Consider the following 6,000-nt stretch of genomic DNA (forward strand, 5'->3'; position numbering starts at 1 on the left):
TCTACAACTATATCAAATGTATTCATCCAATCCTTCAAGCAGTGTTTGATCCAAGGTGATAAACAGTCAAAAATGAGACACAAGAAAAATTACTCTTTTTTCAAACAATTATACTTGGCCTGTACAGGGATCAAACCTGTGACCTTGGAGTTATTAGCACCACGCTCTAACCATCTGAGCTAACAAGCCATTTTGCACAAATTCCTGGAAGTCCAGCATGTGAAGAAGTGCTAATGATAGTTAACCCGGGAGATTTGGAAAGCTTAATTTCAGAGGTTTACCATGAAATTATAAATATATAATATCAACATGAAGAAACTAATATGACTTTAAAAAAATTACAATACAAAAGAGATTTTCATACTTAGTGTTAGAACTTAGAACCATTAATGTTTTTTCCATGTGTTTTAGCAATAAATAACAATTCATCACCTATATGCAATTGATTCAACTAATCGTTCTATCAGCTTCCCATCAAAGGAAATATAGACATACACATGATACAGAAGAAAATACATCTATTTTCAACATTAAAGGAGCATCAAGTATTGGCTAGGAGATTGATTGAAAGTATGTCCTTGGCATTTTTAACTTTATGCTCTAAAGACTAAACTAATAGGCTCAATAAATATATAGCATACCATTGAAGAAATAGCAGATGATGAAGTGCTATCGATTGTTAACCCGGGATAGTTGGAAAGCTTATATTCAGCTGTTTACATTCATACTATCTTTATATTTCATCAACAAGACAAAACAAAAATGACCTCAATGAATTGCAATAAATAAGAGATTTAGTTACTTGGAGTTAGAACTTAGAACCATTATTAGATATTCCAGGAGCTTTCAGAATAATAATTAATTCTACAACTATATCAAATGTATTCATCCAATCCTTCAAGCAGTGTTTGATCCAAGGTGATAAACAGTCAAAAATGAGACACAAGAAAAATTACTCTTTTTTCAAACAATTATACTTGGCCTGTACAAGGATCGAACCTGTGACCTTGGCGTTATTAGCACCACGCTCTAACCATCTGAGCTAACAAGCCATTTTGCACAAATTCCTGGAAGTCCAGCATGTGAAGAAGTGCTAATGATAGTTAACCCGGGAGATTTGGAAAGCTTAATTTCAGAGGTTTACCATGAAATTATAAATATATAATATCAACATGAAGAAACTAATATGACTTTAAAAAAATTACAATACAAAAGAGATTTTCATACTTAGTGTTAGAACTTAGAACCATTAATGTTTTTTCCATGTGTTTTAGCAATAAATAACAATTCATCACCTATATGCAATTGATTCAACTAATCGTTCTATCAGCTTCCCATCAAAGGAAATATAGACATACACATGATACAGAAGAAAATACATCTATTTTCAACATTAAAGGAGCATCAAGTATTGGCTAGGAGATTGATTGAAAGTATGTCCTTGGCATTTTTAACTTCATGCTCTAAAGACTAAACTAATAGGCTCAATAAATATATAGCATACCATTGAAGAAATAGCAGATGATGAAGTGCTATCGATTGTTAACCCGGGATAGTTGGAAAGCTTATATTCAGCTGTTTACATTCATACTATCTTTATATTTCATCAACAAGACAAAACAAAAATGACCTCAATGAATTGCAATAAATAAGAGATTTAGTTACTTGGAGTTAGAACTTAGAACCATTATTAGATATTCCAGGAGCTTTCAGAATAATAATTAATTCTACAACTATATCAAATGTATTCATCCAATCCTTCAAGCAGTGTTTGATCCAAGGTGATAAACAGTCAAAAATGAGACACAAGAAAAATTACTCTTTTTTCAAACAATTATACTTGGCCTGTACAAGGATCGAACCTGTGACCTTGGCGTTATTAGCACCACGCTCTAACCATCTGAGCTAACAAGCCATTTTGCACAAATTCCTGGAAGTCCAGCATGTGAAGAAGTGCTAATGATAGTTAACCCGGGAGATTTGGAAAGCTTAATTTCAGAGGTTTACCATGAAATTATAAATATATAATATCAACATGAAGAAACTAATATGACTTTAAAAAAATTACAATACAAAAGAGATTTTCATACTTAGTGTTAGAACTTAGAACCATTAATGTTTTTTCCATGTGTTTTAGCAATAAATAACAATTCATCACCTATATGCAATTGATTCAACTAATCGTTCTATCAGCTTCCCATCAAAGGAAATATAGACATACACATGATACAGAAGAAAATACATCTATTTTCAACATTAAAGGAGCATCAAGTATTGGCTAGGAGATTGATTGAAAGTATGTCCTTGGCATTTTTAACTTTATGCTCTAAAGACTAAACTAATAGGCTCAATAAATATATAGCATACCATTGAAGAAATAGCAGATGATGAAGTGCTATCGATTGTTAACCCGGGATAGTTGGAAAGCTTATATTCAGCTGTTTACATTCATACTATCTTTATATTTCATCAACAAGACAAAACAAAAATGACCTCAATGAATTGCAATAAATAAGAGATTTAGTTACTTGGAGTTAGAACTTAGAACCATTATTAGATATTCCAGGAGCTTTCAGAATAATAATTAATTCTACAACTATATCAAATGTATTCATCCAATCCTTCAAGCAGTGTTTGATCCAAGGTGATAAACAGTCAAAAATGAGACACAAGAAAAATTACTCTTTTTTCAAACAATTATACTTGGCCTGTACAGGGATCGAACCTGTGACCTTGGCGTTATTAGCACCACGCTCTAACCATCTGAGCTAACAAGCCATTTTGCACAAATTCCTGGAAGTCCAGCATGTGAAGAAGTGCTAATGATAGTTAACCCGGGAGATTTGGAAAGCTTAATTTCAGAGGTTTACCATGAAATTATAAATATATAATATCAACATGAAGAAACTAATATGACTTTAAAAAAATTACAATACAAAAGAGATTTTCATACTTAGTGTTAGAACTTTGAACCATTAATGTTTTTTCCATGTGTTTTAGCAATAAATAACAATTCATCACCTATATGCAATTGATTCAACTAATCGTTCTATCAGCTTCCCCTCAAAGGAAATATAGACATACACATGATACAGAAGAAAATACATCTATTTTCAACATTAAAGGAGCATCAAGTATTGGCTTGGAGACTGATTGAAAGTATGTCCTTGGCATTTTTACCTTCATGCTCTAAATACTAAACTAATAGGCTCACTAAATATATAGCATACTATTGAAGAAATAGCAGATGATGAAGTGCTACTGATTGTTAACCCGGGATAATTGGAAAGCTTATATTCAGCTGTTTACATTCATACTATCTTTATATTTCATCAACAAGACAAAACAAAAATGACCTCAATAAATTGCAATAAATAAGAGATTAAGTTACTTGGCGTTAGAACTTAGAACCATTAATAGATATTCCAGGAGCTTTCAGAATAATAATTAATTCTACAACTATATCAAATGTATTTATCCAATCCTTCAAGCAGTGTTTGATCCAAGGTGATAAACAGTCAAAAATGAGACACAAGAGAAATTAATCTTTTTTCAAACAATTAAACTTGGCCTGTACAGGGATCGAACCTGTGACCTCGGCGTTATTAGCACCACGCTCTAACCATCTGAGCTAACAGGCCGTTCTGCACAATGTCCTGGAAGTCCAGCATATGAAGAAGTGCTAATGATAGTTAACCCGGGAGATTTGGAAAGCTTAATTTCAGAGGTTTACCATGAAGTTATAAATATATAATATCAACATGAAGAAACTAATATGACTTTAAAAAAATTACAATACAAAAGAGATGTTCATACTTAGTGTTAGAACTTAGAACCATTAATGTTTTTTCCATGTGTTTTAGCAATAAATAACAATTTATCACCTATATGCAATTGATTCATTTAATCATTCTATCAGCTTCCCCTCAAAGGAAATATAGAGATACACATGATACAGAAGAAAATACATCTATTTTCAACATTAAAGGAGCATCAAGTATTGGCTTGGAGACTGATTGAAAATATGTCCTTGGCATTTTTAACTTTTTGCTCTAAAGACTAAACTAATAGGCTCACTAAATATATAGCATACTATTGAAGAAATAGCAGATGATGAAGTGCTACCGATTGTTAACACAGGATAGTTGGAAAGCTTATATTCAGCTGTTTACATTCATACTATCTTTATATTTCATCAACAAGACAAAACAAAAATGACCTCAATAAATTGCAATAAATAAGAGATTAAGTTACTTGGCGTTAGAACTTAGAACCATTAATAGATATTCCAGGAGCTTTCAGAATAATAATTAATTCTACAACTATATCAAATGTATTCATCCAATCCTTCAAGCAGTGTTTGATCCAAGGTGATAAACAGTCAAAAATGAGACACAAGAAAAATTAATCTTTTTTCAAACAATTAAACTTGGCCTGTACAGGGATCGAACCTGTGACCTTGGCGTTATTAGCACCACGCTCTAACCATCTGAGCTAACAGGCCTTTTTGCACAATTTCCTGGAAGTCCAGCATATGAAGAAGTGCTAATGATAGTTAACCCGGGAGATTTGGAAAGCTTAATTTCAGAGGTTTACCATGAAGTTATAAATATATAATATCAACATGAAGAAACTAATATGACTTTAAAAAAATTACAATACAAAAGAGATGTTCATACTTAGTGTTAGAACTTAGAATCATTAATGTTTTTTCCATGTGTTTTAGCAATAAATAATAATTCATCACCTATATGCAATTGATTCATTTAATCATTCTATCAGCTTCCCCTCAAAGGAAATATAGAGATACACATGATACAGAAGAAAATACATCTATTTTCAACATTAAAGGAGCATCAAGTATTGGCTTGGAGACTGATTGAAAGTATGTCCTTGGCATTTTTAACTTTATGCTCTAAAGACTAAACTAATAGGCTCACTAAATATATAGCATACTATTGAAGAAATAGCAGATGATGAAGTGCTACTGATTGTTAACCCGGGATAGTTGGAAAGCTTATATTCAGCTGTTTACATTCATACTATCTTTATATTTCATCAACAAGACAAAACAAAAATGACCTCAATGAATTGCAATAAATAAGAGATTTAGTTACTTGGCGTTAGAACTTAGAACCATTAATAGATATTCCAGGAGCTTTCAGAATAATAATTAATTCTACAACTATATGAAATATATTCATCCAATCCTTCAAGCTCCGTTTGATCCAAGGTGATAAACAGTCAAAAATGAGACACAAGAAAAATGTATCTTTTTACAAACAATTAAACTTGGCCTGTACAGGGATCGAACCTGTGACCTTGGCGTTATTAGCACCATGCTCTAACCATCCGAGCTAACAGGCCGTTTTGCATGAATTGCTGGAAGTCCAGCATATGAAGAAGTGCTAATGATAGTTAACCCGGGAGATTTGGAAAGCCTAATTTCAGAGGTTTACCATGAAGTTATAAATATATAATATCAACATGAATAAACTAATATGACTTTAAAAAAATTACAATACAAAAGAGATTTTCATACTTAGTGTTAGAACTTAGAACCATTAATGTTTTTTCCATGTGTTTTAGCAATAAATAACAATTCATCACCTATATGCAATTGATTCATTTAATCATTCTATCAGCTTCCCCTCAAAGAAAATATAGAGATACACATGATACAGAAGAAAATACATCTATTTTCAACATTAAAGGAGCATCAAGTATTGGCTAGGAGATTGATTGAAAGTATGTCCTTGGCATTTTTAACTTTATGCTCTAAAGACTAAACTAATAGGCTCACTAAATATATAGCATACTATTGAAGAAATAGCAGATGATGAAGTGCTACTGATTGTTAACCCAGGATAGTTGGAAAGCTTATATTCAGCTGTTTACATTCATACTATCTTTATATTTCATCAACAAGACAAAACAAAAATGACCTCAATGAATTGCAATAAATAAGAGATTTAGTTACTTGGAGTTAGAACTTAGAAC

The 6,000-nt window shown here is 31.8% G+C and overlaps 1 non-coding gene across 1 annotated transcript; it reads right to left on the reverse strand.

The window, feature by feature from the left end:
- Positions 1-4,430: 4,430 nt before the first annotated feature.
- Positions 4,431-4,504, reverse strand: TRNAI-AAU (transfer RNA isoleucine (anticodon AAU)). The gene has a single exon. It is a non-coding gene; the product is annotated as a tRNA-Ile (tRNA).
- Positions 4,505-6,000: the final 1,496 nt, after the last annotated feature.

This window comes from Lissotriton vulgaris, chromosome 12, assembly GCF_964263255.1.
Source record: "Lissotriton vulgaris chromosome 12, aLisVul1.2, whole genome shotgun sequence".
Taxonomy (NCBI): domain Eukaryota; kingdom Metazoa; phylum Chordata; class Amphibia; order Caudata; family Salamandridae; genus Lissotriton; species Lissotriton vulgaris.